The following is a 20830-nucleotide window of genomic DNA, read 5'->3' as shown; positions in this document are numbered from 1 at the left end:
TTGATGATAAGGACATCCTCTCCCCGTACCAAGCCGGCTTCCGCCCCCTAACTAGCTCTGTCGATCAGATATTCCACTTTTTGACAATGTTCTGGAAAAATGTAACCTTGACAAACGGTCCATTATACGCTGTCTTCGTGGATCCGAAGTCCGCGTTTGATCTAGTACCCCGACACAAACTTTGGATTGTCTTGAGGGATCTTGGAATAAGTCCAGAAATGTTGACCCTGCTTGTGAGATTGCATGAAGACAACTACGCCCGGATCAGGTGGGGTGCTCAGGGAGACGTCACAGAATCCTTCCCGGTGGAGCGGGGAGTAAGGCAAGGCTGTGTCCTGGCCCCCACCTTATTTTCACTGTATATCAATGGTATAGTTGATTTCTTGAGACAATCCACGACAGATGCCCCAATATTAGGTGGGGAGCGAGTACCAGTATTGATGTTTGCCGACGACACCTTGCTGGTCTCGCGGACCCCCAGTGGGTTACAAAAGACACTTAACGCTTTTGGTGACTTCTGCCGGATCCGGGGCTTAGAACTGAACACAACAAAGACAAAGTTCATGAACTTGTGCCCGGTTAAGAAATTCAAGGGGAAGATGTATTTTAATGGCTCGGTATTGGAGGAAGTGAATGCTTTTACCTATCTAGGCATTTCATTGCAAGCAAACATGAACTGGAAATCCCATATGGACAATGTGGTGCTAAAGTTTAATCAATTAGCAGGTTCAATAGCGCTAAAACATAAATCTTCATTTACAAAACCCATCCAGCCAACTATGGAGATTTACAGCATGAAAGTTTTGGGAGCCTGTTTGTATGGATCAGAGCTATGGGGCTTTTCAAATTTGAGTTCACTAGTCGTCGCAGAAAATACGTTTCTTCGACGAATGATTGGTGTACCCCAGAGCACACCTATGATCCCGTTACAATACGATCTCGGGAGGAAAAAGGTAGAGGACATGGCAAGACTGCGTCCCCTCCTATATTGGAGACGCGTAAAAACCACTCCCGAACTGAATCACTACGCAGCTGCCCTTATGGATGTTGTAAGCTCCGATCGTTTTCATAAGATATTATGGCTTAATGAAGTAAGAACCTTGCTCCAAAAACTGCACCTAGATTACTTGTGGACAGCAGTAGATCCACAAGTCTTTCCATCCAAGATATGTTTGAAAAAAATGTACTGGGATATGATATTTAATATGGCATTGATTTCTAACCAACCATCGATGCTGACATCTCAGTTCTTGGATTTTAAATCCATACCTAAATATGAACAATATTGGGACTTGATTTCCAAACCCCTAGATAGAAAGTTATATTTCCAGTTCAGAATTGGTTCCCTACCCCTTAATGCTTTTACTGTCAAATGGTCCTCCGGTAATGTGAATACTTGCTCTCATTGTAAAGTACATGTAGAAGACATCCCACATTTTTTGTTTGTTTGCCCACTATATGCTGCCCCTAGAAGTAGATGGCTAAAACCGGTATGCAGGAATTTGGGGACTAGGAATTACTCAGAGGCACTGAGAATATTAAGATCTAATTGTGTCCCGCATCTTGCTATTGCTGTAGCCAAATACATGGGGTGTGCCTGGCTAATACGCACGCGCTCTTTAAAATTGTAACTATAATTGAATATGTATGCAAGGCTCTATGCTGTGACTTGGATTTTATAATGCTTGACTTTTTATGAACTGAATTATTCGCCAGCACTACATATTATGTATGGTTTAATCTGCATTTTATCTTGTTCTTAAATTCTAGAATAGTATTTATTGTCATAGCTTAGGGAAACATGCTTTTATGACAGTGTTGTCGAATAAAGTATTAAAACTTGATGTCAGTCCCAGTAATCTGGGCAAATACAGACAACAGTCTTTGATCAATGGTAAGGAGGCCATGACATATAGGGACACAGGAGCCAGTGTCACAATGGTGACTAAGGATCTTGTGAGCCCTGACCAGATCATACTTGGTGAGATGTACCAAGTAAAGGTAAAAACAAAAAATAAAATATCGCTATAGATTGCGCCTTGGGACGCATATGCGTTTAGAAATGAGTGTACCAAGCACATAACTCCCTGGGTATACACTGATGTTTGATATTTTCATTTTAGAAATATACCGAACCACAAACTTTCGAACAAACGCACAAGACTAAGTCGGGCATGTAAGTTAACAATTATGTTATATACAGTGTACGTATCATTGACTAAATGTAAATGACAATTGAAGGCTATTGAAATGTTTCAATGATGCATCCCAAGGCGCAATCTATAGCGATATTTTATTTTTTGTTTTTACCTTTACCCCCACAGTGTTATTCCCTGATGAAGGGCTCTAGTAGCAGCCCGAAATGCATTGGATATTATACATTATAATGATGCCCCAATTGATGATGCCTTGTATCATAAAGATGATTTGAATGATGAACAATTTGAAATAACATGATACAAAATATATTGCAATGGAAATCTTTACAAACATGAACTTGAACAAATAAAAAAGAAATTGAATGAACTTTTGTAGAATCCTCTGTCATTAAGAGGAGTGAATAGTGTTCCCACGGGGATGGTCCCAGTGACCCACTGGCATCACGTTTCTTTTTGCTGTGATCAGGCCACAGGGAAAAATTACTTCCACTGGACAGGCCCTAGATCCTGGACTAATGGACTAGGTGCCTCCCAAGAGAGGGAGCAGTAGGGGTAAGGCAGTGTCTTCCCCAGTCTCAGAGTGAGGATCAATCTCCTGAGGAAGATGATTACAGTCCCTGTGAAGGAACTGTCTCAGAGGAACTTGAACCTGATCAGGTTGAGTTCTTGGGGACAGGGGGCCCTTCCAGGGCAGATCGGAGTCAGGAGCAGCACAACTGCCCTTCTCTTGAACCCCCTCAGATAGCAAACTACTGCTGAGGCTGCTTGGAGTACCAGTGGGTCCCACAGGATCTACTGGGATGAGGGTAGAGACCCCAAGCCTGGTGTCACCAGGAGGTTGGTCATACCTCTGAAGTTTAGGGGCTTCCTACTAACACTGGCACATGATATTCCTTTAGCAGGACACCTATGCTAAAGTAAGACTTGGGACAGGCTTGTCCCTCACTATCACTGGCCTCACATGTCGGAGGAGACAAAGGAGGTTTGTCGCTGTATCACCTGTAAAGCCAGTGGTAAGGCAGGTGGCACCACAAAGGCCCCCTTAATACCACTACCTGTCGTGGGTGTTCCCTTTGAGAGGGTTGAGATTGACATAATTGGTCCCTTGGATCCTCCAACTGCTTCTGGGCACAGATATATACTAGTGGTGGTGGACCATGCCACTAGGTATCCAGAGGCAACACCCCTCAGAACCACCGCAGCTCCGTTGGTGGCCAGGGCCCTCCTGGGAATTTTGTCCGAAGTTGGTTTCCCTAAGGAGGTCTCAACGGACAGAGGTACAAACTTCATGTCAAGTTACATAGTTGCTATGTGGAAGGAGTGTGGAGTGAATTACAAATTGACCACACCCTATCACCCACAATGCAATGGGTTAGTTGAGAGATTCAACAAAACCCTGAAGGCCATGATGTGTGGAGTGAATTAGAAATTCACCACACCCTATCACCCACAATGCCATTAGTTGAGAGATCCCACAAAACCCCGAAGGCCATGATTATGGGCCTGCCAGAAAAGCTTAGGCGAAAATGGGGTGTCCTGTTGCCCTGCCTTCTCTTTGCCTACAGAGAGGTTCCTCAGAAGGGGATTGGTTACAGTCCTTTTGAACTTCTGTTAGGACATCCAGTTAGAGGTCCCTTGTGTCTAGTGAAGGAGGGATGGAAGTTACCTCTCAAACCACCTAAACAAGACATAGTGGACTATGTATTTGGTCTCCGCTTCCGGATGACTGAGTACACGAAGAAGGCATCCAAAAACCTTGAGGCTAGCCAAGAATTACAGAAAGCTTGGCATGGCCAAAAGGCTGTTCTGACTGTGTACCAGCCAGGGCAGAATGTATGGGTGTTTAAGCCTGTGGCCCCAGCAGCTCTCCATGACAAGTGGAGTGGACCCCATACCATCATTGAGCAGAAGGGAGAGGTTACCTAATTGGTGGACCTTGGAACTCACAGGAGCCCCCACAAGGTGCTCCATGTGAACAGGCTCAAGCCATATGTTGACAGGGCAGACATGGGATTGCTCATGGCTACTGATGAGGGACAGGAGGAAGAGAGTGACCCACTCCCTGGCCTCCTCTCACAGAACCCTGATGATGGTTCAGTTGATGATGTAGCCTTGGCAGGCAGCCTCACTGAACAGCAACAGACTGATTGCAGGAAAGTCCTCAATCAGTATAGATATATATTTTCCCTGACTTCTAGTCAGACCACTTGGTGTACCCATAAAGTGGACACAGGTGAAAGTCTGCCTGCTAAAAATATGCTCAGGCAACCTGAGCATGTCAGGCACTGCATCAGGACTGAGGTCCAAAAGATGCTGGAATTGGTAGTAATTGAACCATCAGATAGCCCTTGGGCTAGCCCAGTAGTCCTGGTACCCAAACTTCACACCCAGGGTGATAAAAGAGAGATGATGTTTTGTGTAGACTACAGCAGCTCAATGCAGTCACTAGGACTGATGTTCATCCTATTCCCAGGGCAGATGAACACGTTTCTGATTACATTTGACCTCAATGCATAGCTATACATTTGTTCGCCAGGAGCAGCGCTAAGGACCCAACTCAAACCAGTTCTGGAAGCCATTGGCTCCTGCTCTGGCGCGAAACTCGACAAAGGGCATATGTGTAGCCACCCCTCTGTCCTGCCCCTCCCCTAGGAGGGTCCCCTGAATCTGCCCAACCCCCTCCCGTGGGCACAAAAGGTCTTACCTTGCTGTAAGACTTTAGATTTTATGCAGACAAGATTCTACAAGAAGAAACCACTGACCTTTGACCGTCCGGACACATTGGGCTTCGCTGGACCTCAACTGGGCTCAACTTTGTCCCCCTGTCCGTCCAAAGCTTAGTTTGTGCCGTTGCTCCATACAGACTCCGTGCAGGACCTGTGGTGCACTTAAGACAACAGAAAAATCTCCCTTGGAGTGATGGAGTCACTCCCCTGCTTTGCAGGCACCTAATCGCAACTGTCTGGTCTGCTGCTCTTGAGCTCCTGCGGACTCCAAAGATATCAGCAACACAGGAGGTAGGTTTCCCAAGGTCCCTGAGGTCGGTCTGCCCTCTCACCGAGTTTTGAGGCTGGTATCCCTCGTGGGGACTGCATAACCCGAACCCCTGTGCACTGCGCCCATTTGCAGTTGCATATGCTTTTTGGCGATTCCCAAGCTTGTGAATTGGACTCTGTGTAGTGCTCACCCTGAGCAGTTTTTGCACCAAAGAACTCCGGCCTCCTCGCTCCGTGTGCTCCGTGGGTTGGTGCTTTGCAATCTTGCTCGAGGTCCCCTCGCGACTCCTGGTCATATAGTCTGTGGGTCCTCCTGAGGGTCCTCTTGATTTCTCGTGGGCTTTCCTGGTTGCTCCAGATGTGCCCTGACTACCCATTGCTTGGTGAGTCTCCAGGACCTTGCTGGTCCTCACCGTAACCTGCTTGACCTTGCTGCGTGGGTTGCATTTGCAAAGGGTTGTTGGTGCTCCCACTGGACTCCGATCCCTCAGCACTCGACATCCTTTGTGGTCGTCCTCCACATCTCCTGGTCCTCGTGGCTGCAGAGTCAAGTATCCCTTCTTCGATGAGCCAGAGCCAAGTCAGATCTCTGGCTGGGCTCTACAAGCCATTGCAAGAGCCCAGCCCTGAAAATAATTGCCATCTAAATCATGCAACGAAACGAATATAATTTAAAAACATGATTGTATCTTTAAATTAAAAAAGGCATTTCTTTAACATGCAGAAGCTTTTCACCTCAACACATCGGATAACTGTTGTACAGCGCGCACCAGGAACCCATCTATTGAAAGTTGCTCTCATATCTGATAATAAAGAAAAATGAGGCTATAAATTGAAATATATTCCTAGGATCACAAAATTTGGTCAAGCAGGGAAAGCCAGGACTGATCCCAGGATTTCTGGTTTCCAAATCACCCAGTAGATGGCTATCTCCTGTTGCAGGGATGTGGAATTCCTTTAGCCCGACGCCCGGGACATATTGTTTGGGATCAAGGGCAACATGTTTTCATGTGCATTTTGTCCTTGGGACAAGTAGGGCCAACACCCTACAGCACAAACCATTTGTCTTCTAGTTTATAGTACCACATTATGGATCAGGAAAGGGCAATGTCTGCAGTTAAGGTAATATTTGTGTCCATTTGTTAACTGTTGTTCAAGCTTGTATTCATGGTTCATTAATGCAAAGCCTTTATTATTAGGGTGAGTACTAAAAGTAGATGCTGTGAACTCGGCCTGCACTACTGACGCTGGTTCCAGTATAAATGTGTACACACGTTTTCAAAGTTCAGTAATATGAGGCCATGTATAATGCTCCCAGAATGCTCTCTGATTATGTGCAAATATTTGCCAAAGCTTGAAAGCAACAATGATGATTCTTTGCTTTCAAAATAAAATGTTCACAAAAAAATGCAAGTAGGAAAAAAAACATTTTTCTAAACTACTGTAAGAGTTTTGGTACCATATCTTTGCAGCATCATTTAGTTACATGTTGATGTATGCCTGCATTTCCCCAAAATATCCATCATGGAAAATCAGTTTAACCAGTTTAAATATGGTTATGGGAAACAAAAATAAATGAGCTTTGGCAAAGACAGCAGGTCTGAAATTAGTGGTCAGCCTTTTGGTTTTGTCAATGCGTGACTTGTTTAGGCATGGTTTTTGTAAAACCTAATCGATGTGGGAGCTGCTGGGCCCTCACCATTCTAAGAAGCATTGGCAAAAGCAAAAATTGTTTTTATTCTCAAAAAGCACACAGTGCCACAGCAGTTCCAGGCACTGAACAAAACTACTTTGTGTGCCAATATGCTCCTTGTAAAAGAGCAGAATACTGTCACTTGCAGTGAAGCCAGCTGATAGACCGAGAGAAAGAGAGAGAAAGAGAGAGACAGAATTTTATTAAACACAAAAGGTCATGGTTAACGCCAGGCCTAACTGGAGGCCCAATTATTAAAGAAAGTCTCAAAAGTGCATCCATTGTATATATCCTTGCATTAAGTGCATATATACAGTTTCCAGGAATTCACAAGAATTTACAGAAGTAGGCCAAGAAATAGTACGCTTAGAAAATATTTGGGACTGTATTTTAGCATGAGCTAATAATGTGCATGTTTAAATTTACTCATGTGAAAATCTGAATGTTTCAAGTTCACTTTCCTCCAAGCACTTTTTTCCCAAGCCTGTAAGAAGTTTTACGTCTTCCACTGTCGAGAGTACATTTCCAACCTTTTTCAGTACGGGAAAAGATTAGAAAAGAGTTGGTGCAAACCCTTAAAACACGCAAGTTAGTAGGTTTGCACAGACTCAAAAGGGCATTCCAACCCTTGAACTATTGCTTACTACTACCTTCAGCTCCAGTATGTAGACCTGCAGAAACGTAGCAACATAAGGGAATTGCTAGTATTCAACCCTACTATGGTACGAGCCCTGGCATAATTAGAGAGGCTATATCAGAACTCTTATATAATGAGATTGCGGCCGTGATTTTTCGCCGCATTATATGGCACAAAAGGGACAAGTGGATTTTGTTACAGGACAAGTAGATTTATTTATGAAGCAACCTGCCCCATGGACAAGTAGATATTTTATTGAATTCCACACCACTGTGTTGTCCTTTTTAATACCAAAGGTTCATGCTTTGTTTTTATTTCTTGGTGTATAATCGTAGAGTGTGGTTGGCAGGCAAAAGCCACATTAAAACTTGGCTAGTTTTAGCCTTAAGGGTCCAAAAGGACCTCAAGCAGAGACAGGCCTCTGGCTCAAGTCTTAAGTGGTTTGCCCACCTCTACCATTAGTTGGCTTTAAGTCAGAGCTCGAAAAGCTATTTTTAGGGACCACTTGCCCTTTCTGATGAGCTGGGATCCTCTATCTTCCATCATAGAACAAACGTAAATGTAGGAAGATAAACTGACTTTTGACCTCTGCCTCTGAAAGCAGAGAAAATGTTATACGATGCGATTTAAAGGCATCTTTATTGCTCACAAAGTGAAAGAGCTATAAAAATGCCTTTGAATCTTATCTTGTTACATTTGCTGGCTTTCAGAGACAGAGGTCAAAAGTCAGTTTGTCTTCCTACATATATTTCTCTTTCTGTGACTGAAGTTAGAAGATTTTGTAAAATAAACTGTGTGACAATTGAACTGTGGATGGCATGTTAAATGAAAGGCTGTAAGATGTCAGGCTTTTTTTCTAACACAACACTGAAATAGCTAAGTTAACCGTTCAAACAGTTCAGATATATTTCACTAGTTATAAAGACTTATTGTTGTAATTCTATGGTTAAAAAAATATTTGTATAGGATCAAAACAAATTAGAACACTGTACTTGGTGATGTGCACATTTTAAATATTTCTGCTGTAACCCAATTTCCAAACATTGTTTGTGCTCTATTATCAGTAAAACTGCATGTTAGTGGAAACGTGTTGTGGCTGTTTCAATGGAAATATGCTATGTGTAAATGACAGTGAACTTCCACATCATGCTTTGGTAATATATTTATGAAAAGTGAGTTTTTAAACATGTACTGGGAATTATTACTGCTTTTGCCCATCCAGATGAAAATACTATTAGTGAACTAAGAGGCAAGCCAGGAATCATGTGTACCCTGTATATGGGCTTGATTCGTTTTATACATGGAGCAAACATTTAGTCTAGCAAATAACACGAGTTTTTGCACAGCAGAAATAGTGAACTTGCATATTTGAAGGAGCTCTCTTATTTGATAATAAATAAAAAGGCGGCTCCATAAGACAAAATATTTGCCTATGATCACACAATTTGAGACCAGTTCATGGGTCAAGTACATTACAGTTAGGTCCAGTAGATTATTAAAGTTACTAGACTTGCAGGTCCAGTAACATGTTTATGATTTTTCGAGCCCCGTTCATTGTCCCTGTCATTGATTCCTTCTTACTTGTTATGCTGCAAGACACATTATTTTACAGAGGGCTTAGAGCACGCTCATTGCTTACCATTGGTTGGCTTCATTGTTGCTCTCATTTTGATTGCCTCTTATTGTTATTCATTAGCTGTGGGGGATTTTCTCTTTCTTCTTGTGCTTGGCTTATCCCTGGAGCATGGACACATGTCCTTTCTGTGTCACATGAAAGCTTGGTTCATTTATGGTTTGCGGGTCAAAGAGTACCTTTGGTTTAGCCAGAGCCAGATGCCTGGCTCGAGCGTGGTTCAGAACTGGCTCTAGCATTCAGTGTCTTGCCCAGCCTCTATGAGGATACCTCAAACACCCTTGCAGTGAGTTCAGATCATACCCACGTTTTGATTAGGTCTTCATTACTGACCTTGAGGGCAGTAAATGCACTATGTTGCCGTTTTTATTTCCTTTTTATGCAAGAGAAGAATCCCTTTCCTAGAATACTCATTTGTTTCACTTGCTTTTTTAACACATTTTTTTATTGTTGACATATAACATACAACAGCAGCAGGTGAGACACCTCACAGTTTATATTGTCAACGTTTCGTGCAGTACATGCTTCCACAGTACATAGTTTGAGGTCTCATCTTTCTCTACGAGTTCAAGCTGCTTTGTATCGCCTTCAAAACAATACATGAAACATGACCGCTTTTCATCAGGTTTAAAATCACCAAACCCATTCAGCAAAGGAACCTCCATTCCAGATTGGTATCTTGCCTCACCATCCCACCATACAAGAAAAAAACAATGGTGGCACATCCTTTTCTGTTCAAGCAGCCAACCTTTAGAGTTCATCACCCCAAACATTAGATCCAGGCATAATTATCTTATCTTCAGAAAACTACTCAAGAGTTGGCTGTTCCCTACATAACGACCGTACTCAAACACAAATGTACAGCATATCCCTGAGTATATACAACTTTTTATTTGATTATATGTATGTATATAGATGTGTGTATTTCTTTCTATGAAAATGCATAACAATTATGTTTTAAATATATATTCTTTATTCTTCAGGTCTGCTTAACAAATGTACATATTTGTTATGGCTAAAATATATACATATATTATTCTATGCTTAACATGTATTTAGGTCACTACATAGTTTTCATATAAGTTATTTGGTTAGATGCTTATTGTTCTCCATTTATTTATCTATCTCAATATGTAAATATTATCACTATTCATCTACAATTGCTTCACTATTGAAATATTGATAACATATTTAATAAAAAAACACACGGAAGTAAATTTGCTTAAAGTACAGCAACACTTAAACACAACTTAAATCTTGAGATATTATCTTCCTTATACATGTATACCCTCCATGTACTTATATGCCTGTATAATTTTGATTGTCACCAATGCACTTCCCTATGTTTCACCCTGTACCTCTCTCAAAATATCATCTACCTCCACTCTCTGACTTATGCCAAACCTCATTCTACTACTGTGATCTCCCAAACAACCCTTTATAAATTTTCCCCTCATCTATCCCTCCTTAGACTCATCTGAAAATTAATTTTACTACTATGATCTCCCTAATCCATTTCTAGAGAATTTTCCCTCCTCCATCTCTGCTTTTCTCATCCAAAACCCTTTCTTACTACTATGATCTCCTCCCAATAAACACTTTCTAGACTCTTCCCTCTTCTTTCCCTCCATTACCCTTTTCAATCCAACTAACAAACTCACATGTCCACCGCTCAAATTAACTAATTTTTCCCTATACTAATTTACCACTAATCCTTTTTGAGTTTCGCAGTAGTGTGCTACTCTCCGAAAAGCACATAGATGCCTTTTTAGGGGTAGTAAGCGACATATAAATACACTTACAATAATAAAGCATCACCTAATGCGTTGTCCAATGGATTGTGAAAAATCACAAAATTGTTACTAGACCTGCAGGTTTAATAACTTAAAAAATCTACTTGACCTATCTGTAATGCACTTGACCTCTGTCTCTGAAAGCATTCCAAATGTGACAAGCTAACAAGATGGTGTTGGCGCTGTCAGAGATCCATCTATGCAGGGTTCAGGCTGCGGGGTTGGGGTCGTCGTTTTCCGCGATGGTTGGGGTGGAATTGTTCAGTGAGGAGGTGAGCTGGTCATCAGTGATTTTGGTCTAGTTTCTTCGTGGGAACAAGTGCTGGTGTCTGTGGATGGTGGGTGTTCTGAAGGTGAAGTGGACGCAATGAGGCTCGCTCCATGTGAGTTTTTGAGGTGTGGCTGAAGGTGATGGAGTTTCCTGTAGTGAAGAGGGGGTCGAGGGTGTCCTGCTGAGTGTGTGGACTCTGCCAGATCTGGCAGAGTCCAATGTTGTGGAGGTTGTCCAGGAGGCATGTGGTGTTGGGGTCCAGTTGGTTGTCGAGGTGGAAGTTGAGGTCTCCCAGCAGGGTGTAGTTGGTGGATGCGATGGCCTGCGGGGAGATGATGTCTGTGATGTAGTTGACGAAGGGTCCGCGGGGTCCAGGGGGTCAGTAGATGAGGGTTCCTCTTGGCCAGTATCATAAAGTGAATGTATTCCATCAGTTCTGTGGGCTCGTCGGGGAGTGTGCTCAGGCGGAGGCTAGATTTGTGGATGATGGCGATTCCTGCTCCTGGGCGGGTGGGGCGGTCCTTCCTGGAGATCTTGTATCCTTGGGGATGGCGATGGTGATGTCTGGTCCTGAGGTGGTGTTGGTCCAGGTTTTGGTCAAGAACGCTACGTCCAGGGTGGTGCTGTCGAGGAGGTCCCAGATATCGGTGGCGTGTTTGTAGAGGGATCGGACGTTGAGGAGGATGCATTGCAGGGTCTTTGGTTCGGTTGTGTTCTTGTGGGCGGGTTGTGCTGGATCCGTGTTCTTGGCAGCTGGCAGCAGCGGGGAAAGGTAAAGTGAGGAAATAAGGAAAAAGGGAAAAGAAGCAGAAATAAGGCAGAAAAGAGCAGAGATGCAGAAAAGTGCAGAAAGGGGAAAAATGAAAGAGGGTAGTAATACGAGTGAAAACGAGTGAAAGAGCAGAGCGAGAGGAAGGAGACAGAGGTCCACTGGACCATCAGGGATGAGGTGCAGGGAAACCTGCGGGTGGAGGAGGGCCTCAATCACCAATAAGCGAGATTGCAGGGGCAGGCCTCACTTAATGGTGGAGCTGCGAGGGTGGGGGAAAAATTTCACTGACAATGAGTCAGGGGCGTCGCTCGCCTGTCCCCGCAGCGGCCGCCATTAACTGGGGGTCAGGGAGGGCTAGACAGCTGGGAGTCGGAAGCGGGGAGGGGAGCTGGATTGGGACGGTCAAGCTGGGGGGTACGGGCCATGGGGGCAGCAGCAACAGGGAACAGTGAAGGGAGGAAATAAGGAAAAAAGGAAAAAAGCAGAAATAAGGCAGAAAAGGGCAGAGATGCAGAAAAGTGCAGAAACTGGAAAAATAAAAGAGGGTAGAAATACGAGTGAAAGAGCAGAGCGAGAGGAAGGAGACAGAAGTCCACTGGACCACCAGGGGTGAGGCGCAGAGACACCTGCGGGGGAGGAGGACCTCGATCACCAACACTCGTGACTGCAGGGGCAGGAATCACTTGGAGTTGCAAGGGTGCGGGAGCGATTTCACTGACAATGAGTCAGTGGCTTGCTCGTCTGTCCCCCAGCGGCCACCATTAAGTGGGGGCTGAGGAGGGCTGGACAGCTGGGAGGCGGGAGTGGAGAGGGGAGCTGGATTGGGCCGTCGCCCTGGGGGAAGGGGGCCGCGAGGGCAGCAGCGGCGGGGAAAGGTAAAGGGAGGAAGTAAGGAAAAAGGGAAAAGAAGCAGAAATAAGGCATAATAGAGCAGAGATGCAGAAAAGTGCAGAAAGGGGAAAAATAAAAGAGGGTAGAAAAACGAGTGAAAGAGCAGAGCTAGAGGAAGGGGACAAAGGTCCACTGGACCACCAGGGATGAGGTGCATAGCAGGGCCTCCATTACCAACACTCGAGATTGCAGGGGCTGGGGCAGACCTCACTTAATGGTTAATGTATTACTCTTATCTCTGCTCTGGCTAATATTCATTATTCTCTATCATTTGCGACGTGCCCCCCCTCAGTTATGTAATATAATCCTGGTTCACACACCCAGCCATATGCATCATCATGTAGCAGGCCTCAACAAATCTCCTCACCCACTCGCAATTGCGAGTTTATATATTTATTTTTGTGTTTTATAGAGCGCGAACTTGACCCTTGAGGGTATCAGAGCTCTTTACAAGGTATACAGTGGTGAACAAAACAAATGTTTAAAGTGCAGAAATAAACATAATCAACAGAAAGGATGGCAAGGGGACGGGCTGCTGAGAACATAGGGAAAGAGGGAGATACAGGTGTATGGTTACAATCGCCGTTAGAGTCAGTAAAAACAAAGGTCCCACTTATTCTTGGCGGGGAGAATTGGTGATATGTGGGAGGAGCGATAGTCTTAGATTCATCTGACACAATGTGGTGGTTGAGGGCAGGCCTTAGATGGGGAATTTACCCATGAGGAAGGTTTTGGCCTCCTTTTTGAAACGTGCTAGAGAAGGGATTCTTCTGATAGTGGGTGGGAAAGAGTCCCAAATTCTTGGTGCGCTCCGGTGAAGGCCCTATTGTGGTTCTTATTTTCTGAAAGAAGGCAGGTTGGAGTAAGAGGTTTCTAGCGGATCGGGAGTTCCTGCTTCCTCCAGATACCACTAGTTTCTGTGCCAGATAAGCAGGGGAGTTTGTGTATAGAGTCTTGTGTGTAATGCATGCCAGTTTCAACTGAATTCTGGCCTCTAAAGGGAGCCAGTTCAGCGCTTTCATGTGAGGGGAGATGTGGTCGAATTTCCTGTTGCCTGTGAGTAGTCTGGCGGCCGCGTTGAGACAGGCTTTTAGAGGTGCTAAGAAGATCTTGGGTAATCCTGTAAGGGTGGAACAACCATGTTCCAGTATAGAGATGACTAGTGCTTGAACTGCCATTTTTAAGCCAGGAGCATCGATGAAAGGTTTCAGCTTCCAAAGGTAGCTCAGGTGGAATCTGGCTGCTTTAGCCATCGAGTTAATGTGGTCTTGCATGTTCAGGTTACAGTCGAGGATTATGCCCAGGGATTTAGCAGAGTCCACAACAGTCGGCTGGCAGTTCAGGGCTGTGATGGCCTTGATCCACATCTGAATCTCCGGATTGGCTTTTGAAGGGGAGATTAGGAGAAATTCAGTTTTCTAAGCGTTAAGTTTGAGCTGGTTATTGGCTAGCCATTTGACAGTCAGTTTCAGGGTCTCATTCAGGGAGAGGATCTCCTTGAGTGAAGAGATATTGATGTATATTTGGGTATCGTCCGCATACATATGGTAGGAGATGTTGGCGGTACGAAGAACTTTGGTGAGTGGCTCTAAGTAAAGATTAAAGAGGGTGGGAGACAGGGTTGAACCTTTGGGGACTCCAACCGTGACTTGGGTGGGTGCTGATAGGTTGCCGTTGATGAGGAATCTCTGAGAGCGGTTGTGGAGGAAGGACTTGAACCTTTCTAGGACCACGCCATCCAGACCCATCCTGAGTTTGAGGCGTTCAAGTAGTTTTTCATGGTTGACCGTATCGAAGGCGGAGGATAGATCAAGGAGGATTAGAAGGCAGGTTTTGCCTTGGTCCAGGGCTTGGAGGGCATCGTCCACAATGTGGAGCATAGTAGTTTCAGTGTTGTGCCCTGGTTTGAATCCAGATCGGAAGTCGTCCAGTAGGTGGAAGTTGGTGATGTGCTGGCTTAGTTGCTGTTGTACACACTTCTCCAATACTTTGGCTACTAGCGGGATATTGGAGATAAGTCTGAAATTGTCAGGGGAGGCTGGATGCAGTGATGTTTTTTTCAAAATAGGGTCCGGAATCGAACCTTGCTGGAGAGAGGCATTGATTATTACAGTCCAGCAAGGAACGATGGATTGGGAGGCAGCAGCGAGGCAGTTGGAAGGTAGCGGATCATTAAAGTGGTTATTTGGGTGTAAGGTAGAGAGGATTTTGGAGTTGGAGCCTTCGTTATAGGATTGTAAGTCAGTCCAGTGGGCTTGGTTTTTATGTGAGGCCAGAGGGGGTGGTGCGGAAAAAAGGGACAGGTCAGGGAGGGGATGAGAGTAATTGGCGGTACTGAGTTCAATTCGTAATGCCGTGGTTTTATCAGCGAAGAAAGAGGAGAATTCACCTGACGATATTAGGGATTTTGGGGATTCTTTTGGTGTTTTATCCAGTTTATTAAATTGGAGGTTAACCAGTTCAAAGAGCTTGCGGGGTCTATTCTTGGCGTTCCCCAATTCCGATCTGAAATATTCTTTTTTGGAGGATGTCCTTGTTGTAGGCGTTTCTTGCCTGGCGGAGAAGTTTTAGATGCGTTGCAGAGGGGTGTTGGCTCCAGATTCTTTCCGATTGCCGTAGGGATCTCCTCTCCATGTTGAGGGAACCAGTGAACCAGGGGTTTCTGTCCTTGATTTGTGTTCTTTTTAGTTTTAGAGGGGCAAGGTCGTCCAGAATGTTTGAGATGGACGGCGAGTAATGTTCATTGAGGTCACTGACCGTGGTTATGTGCGAGGGGGGGGAGGTCAGATTTGCAGCGAGCCTCTAGTTTCATAAGGTCGAGGTTCTTAGTGTCTCTGGTCCAGCGTTTAGGAATCACCGGTTGCGGCGTCTTTGTCTTGCGGGTCCCGGATAAAATGAAAGAGATGGAGTAATGGTCAGACCAGTCACATGGGTCTAAGGAGATAGGTTTGACTGAGGATTCCTTAGAAAGGATCCAGTCAAGGATGGCCCCTTTTGAGTGGGTTGGCAGAGAGCAGGCTTGAGTCAGGGCTTGGTCGGTTAGGAGGTCTTTGATGGCGCTGACGTAGGGATCTGTACTGTCATTCCAGTGCAGGTTGAAATCACCCAGTAACATCTCTGTGGCATTGGAGGAAATCTTAGTTGGGATGATTTCAGAGAGGTGATCGGTGAAAGAGTCATTAAAACCTGGAGGGTGGTAAAAAATGTGCAACTTACAAAGGTGTAATGAGTTGCTGCAAATGGAGAGTGCGAGGTATTCGCATGAGTCAATGGAGTCCGCCAAGAGTTCTGTGACAAGCAGGGAGGATCGGTAGTGCAGGCAATGCCTCCTCCTTTCTTGTTGGAATGTCTGTCCAGCCTGGCGATGTTGTAATTGGGAGGGACTAATAAGTCCAGGCAAGGGGAAGAGTATTCATTGAGCCAAGATTCAGTAAGTATATCTAGGTCTAGGTTTTTGTTCAGGATGAGGTCCGCAATATCAGCGGCATGCTTGACTACTGAAACGGCAGTTGATTAAAAGACCAGATAGGAGGGAGGCTGGGGAGTGTCAGGAGTCTGGACGGACAGAAATACAGGTGTGAGGTTGCTTTTGACCACACTTCTGTTATGGAGGGTAGCTGGCCTGTTGGGGTTGATGGCAAGTAAAATTTTATCAGGTCAAACTATTTTTAGCACCTACTAGTCCCATCTGGCGTGAAAACTCAGACTGGAAAAAACAGGTGTTCTGTTCATGCAGAAAGTGAATGACCAAAACAGATGCCATTAAATCTTGTTTTTATCTTGACACATTTGCTTTCTGTTCAAGAAAAAAGGTCACATTTAAGTTTGTCTTTTAACTAATTGCTGCTTGAAAAATGAGTTTTATTTCTCTCTCTCTTACTAGAGTTAGAGGTTTTTGTCAAGTGAGCTGTCTAAAGGTGTCAGTTATTTTTCTCTAGCATATTACTATTTGGAATAAGTAGCCAGTAAATATTAAAAATATTTCAAAATATATCGGGAATTACAAAAGCACATTATTTTGTAATTAAGAAGTGTGATGCAAACAGAGTTAAATAGGAGCAAAACAAACCAGAACACATTACTTGGTGATGTGCAAGTGACACATATTTGTTGAAAATCTATTCACAAACTTAATTGTTTGTACACTATATAGTTTTATCAGGAAAGCTGCATGTCAGTGGGCAGGTTTGTGGCCATTTCAATGTAAAATCTGCTGATCACAAATGACAGTGTGCTACCACTTTATGCTTTAGTTATGTATTTATTAAAAGTGATAGGTTTGAAACATGATTTCAGAAACATTCCTGCCCCTGCTCTAATAAAAATGCTGGTAATGAACTAAGAGGTAAGTCAAGGGCCATGTGCATCCAATAGGTGGCTAGATTTGTATTATATCTGGAAAGAGAGTTTAGTCTATTAAATCAAACAACAGACATGCTGAACTCACACATTTGATGGTGCTCTCATATGTGATAATGAAGAAAATGGCGGCTCAATGAATTAAATTATTTGCCTTCAATCACATCATTTGAAACTAGTTTGTGAGCCAAGAGCATTACAAATACGTTGAGTAGATCATTTAAGTCACTAGACCTGCAGGTCTAGTAACATTTTTATGATTTTTCGAGGCCTGTGCCAGGCCGTCAAGATAGCATTCACCATCAGATGACCATTAATGACTCTCCACAATTTGCATAGCCTCTTTAGCGTGGTCAAAGAAATGCCTCTTCCCCTGCCAGTCAACTCTCAAACGTACAGGAGGTAACAATGTGTATTCCCATCCTTTTTCTCTGAGTTTCCGTTTAACTTCTACAAAAATCTTGCATTTTTTTCTGAGTTGCCATGCCACAATCTGGGTAAAAGGAAATTTTGTTACCATTATATTCTACTTCTCCTTGTGTGCGAGCTGCTGCCAAGATACCCACTTTATCTTAGCAAGCGTGCAATCAACATACGAGGTTGCGCATCAGGCTTAGGCCTGCCACCAGGAGTTAAATGAGCTCAATCTACTAGCAATTAGCCTTCCACACTCAATCCTGGCAGTACCGTGGGGAGCCAGCCCTCTAGTAACAGTTCCACTGGTGCCGTCTCCGTGCCCTCCAGCAGCCCAGGAATGCGCATGTTATTATGGCGAGACCGGTCCTCCAAATTATCACGTTTTTGCCTCCTACTGCTGTATGCGTTGCCCCTGGTCCCTTAGTAGGCTAGAGTGTGACCTCAAAAGTTCTTCTGTACCTCATGTTCTCATACCCAAGTCTTTAACACGCTCTCAAAGCTTATCCATATCTTGGCACAACAGCATCACTGTTATTGGTACTCCATAGATTTTGTTTTTTCTTCAGTGATTACTTTATTTCCTAAGATAAGCTTCATTTTGAGGCTCATATGGCCTGCAAGGAGCAGAGGGCCAAGGCTGTTGCTTAGTCCATAAAGAAGATGGACTCTGGTCTGGGGCATAAGTCTGTTGAAGTTTTAAGAAAAAGGTATACCCTAAAAATAATACGTTTATTACTTTATGACTCTGAAATCATGGTGGAAGCAGATATACTGCACCTGCAATCAGTAGAACTAGCTATTTGGAAAAACTGGCTGAGCCTCCCAAAATGTTCAATTAGTAGTGTACTTACGCTGGAATTGAGCCTTATTAATAGTAAACAAACATACTGGCAGAGAATTTTAAACTATGGTGTAAAATTATTGTAAGCACCCAAGAGCACATTTAGGTACTTAAGCAAATACCAGTTAATTGAGGGATAAAAGCCACTGGATTAAGAACCTATGTAATGTCTTGCAGACCATGTATTTGTCCCCTGATGTAACTCATATTAAACTTTAATTTGGGTGCTAGTAAAAATAAAGTAAAAATATGCTAAACAAGCATGCTCTGGAAGCTGATATTAATAATTGCAGGAAGAGACCACAGCGTGCCCATTTACTATATACAAATTACAATGAGAAGTTACAATGGTACTTAAAAGATATCAAATCAGGCGTGGCCAAGATGGCGGTGGGAGCGGATGTGTCTCGCAGCACTACTACCGCACCCCCCAGCATAACGATGGTCCGCCGGTGTTGGGAGGCCATTGCAGTGATTCCGGCAAGGGAGGAGATCCGCTAGACGATCAGAGAAGGCAGAAACGCTTGCCAGACTTTCCGAGCGACCTGCGGTGCAGCGAGGTGAGGGTGTGTGAGCGGTGTGCCCCGGGAGTCGTTCGGACCCTCGCCTGGCTTACTGCTGCCCTAGCTTCTTGTCATCACATGGCACCCGCTGAGCCCCTCTGAGACGCCGCAAGCAGCACTCCTCGATTTCCTGTAATGAGGCAGATTGGCTTCAGGCCTGGGGGTGTGGCACGGAGCGGCAAGGGGAATTTCCGGCAGCGCTGCCGGTCCTTTGTCATACACAATGGCTTCACCAGCTCTGGTCTCTCTTAGGTATGGAAAGGCTGTCCATGGCTACCGTGGGGGATAAATCTGAGAATGCGAAGATATGGTCGCCTTTTATCTCCATTCTTTCTATGGGGTTCCAGGAATTGACATGCCCTTCTTATCTTCGTATTCTGAACTTGATTCCGGGCAACTAGGGGGGGTAGGGACGGGTGATTTTTAATGAGTCCCCTACAGTACTTTTCTCTCTTTATCATAGGGCCCCATGCTGGGCAACATCCAGCCCTTGTACGTAGTAAGTGATTTTCCCGGAGAGGGGTTTAGAGGATGGGGAGGGGAGGGCGGGGTTGTTGGTCATTCTATTCTGGACCTTTACATGCTTTCCTTTTCCTTTTGCTTGTTGTGCTTTAGTTGGTTGTTTTTGGAAAAGGCAGACTAAGCTTCCCAGGCCTTGCTGTAGAGTCGCTTGGTCGCTCTCCCATACATAAACATGCGTAATGCTTGCAGGTCTCTTTTATTGCCAATATAAGTACGACCTTGGCAGTCTCCTGCTTTCCTTCTCCTTACTGACGTGGCCAGCCCAGGTTGGGTTGTAGGCGGCTTGCTGTGTTCTTAACATATGATGGTGTACTGCATTTTACCCACTAATTACCCCTATGTAGCCGGCCTGTTGGGTTGTAGGCACTGATGCAATGTTATGACTTGCTATGTGTTCTGCTAATAAACACTGATTTAATTCTAAAAGATATAAAAGCAAAATAAATAAGACAATGGATGCTGAAGATGAGAATCAGCCAAGTACCGTCGTTTATAAAGTGGCGACCTAGTACTTTGATCTCCAACGAGGATCCCGAATAGAGGTTCTCTGTCGGTGCTGTGCACAGATCACTTTAACCCTATGTCATATATTAGTATTTTGTAGCGTTTTTAAATATGAAAGAAAATGTTACTTTTCAGAGAGCTCCAGGTACTACATACCGAAGACTTACTATTCTCGATATTGGCATGTAGCATTATCAAGCTATTCCTATAATGGTGATACATTTTTAGGAATGGTAAATAAAAGTTTGAGAAAATAAGGTGAATTTTAACTGTAATTTGAGACCTTTGTCAGTGTTGATAAAGTATAGGCTTTATACGATTTCCTTTATATTTTTTAAGTTGTATTGGAGTAGTTCTATTAATCGAGGTTATTATGATTTTTATGGAGTTACATTTTATTTAGCCTAATATATATTTCTTGTATTTATAATGAACGCATGAATTCACATTACTAGAAGTAGCAATGGGTACTTTTTTAGAGCAGACGGATGAGAAATCCAGATTGACTAAGATGGCCTTATTTTATTTAATTTTAATGTGAATGTATTTGAACGTTTGTGCGCTTTGTTTGGCTCAAATCAAACAATAAATCTGAAATGAAATGAATTTTGAAGCGATTTATATTTTTATATGACAACTCTGATGTACATGCCGCATAATGAAAAATTGTCTAGCAGACGCGACAAAGAATTTTCAATTCTATTAAGGACACGGAGGCGAGGATTATGCTTCTCTTAACTTTACTGACATACACAGCAGCCAATAAAACTTTAAACTGG

General features: G+C 43.9%; 1 protein-coding gene across 4 annotated transcripts in view; it reads left to right on the top strand.

The window, feature by feature from the left end:
- Positions 1–20830, top strand: part of ECHDC1 (ethylmalonyl-CoA decarboxylase 1) — a 369579-nt gene that overhangs the window by 18150 nt on the left and 330599 nt on the right. The window contains exon 1 of one of the 4 annotated variants that reach the window (XM_078648888.1): positions 2128–2176. The exons of the other annotated variants lie outside the window; for them this stretch is intronic. The gene's annotated coding sequence lies outside the window, so the exon portion shown is untranslated. Of the gene's footprint in view, positions 1–2127; positions 2177–20830 lie in introns of those variants that run through there. 4 annotated transcript variants of the gene reach the window in all.

Source organism: Lissotriton helveticus, chromosome 6 (assembly GCF_964261635.1).
Source record: "Lissotriton helveticus chromosome 6, aLisHel1.1, whole genome shotgun sequence".
Lineage (NCBI taxonomy): Eukaryota > Metazoa > Chordata > Amphibia > Caudata > Salamandridae > Lissotriton > Lissotriton helveticus.
Note: the sequence above shows the minus strand (reverse complement) of the source record. Positions and strands in the feature narration are given on the sequence as shown.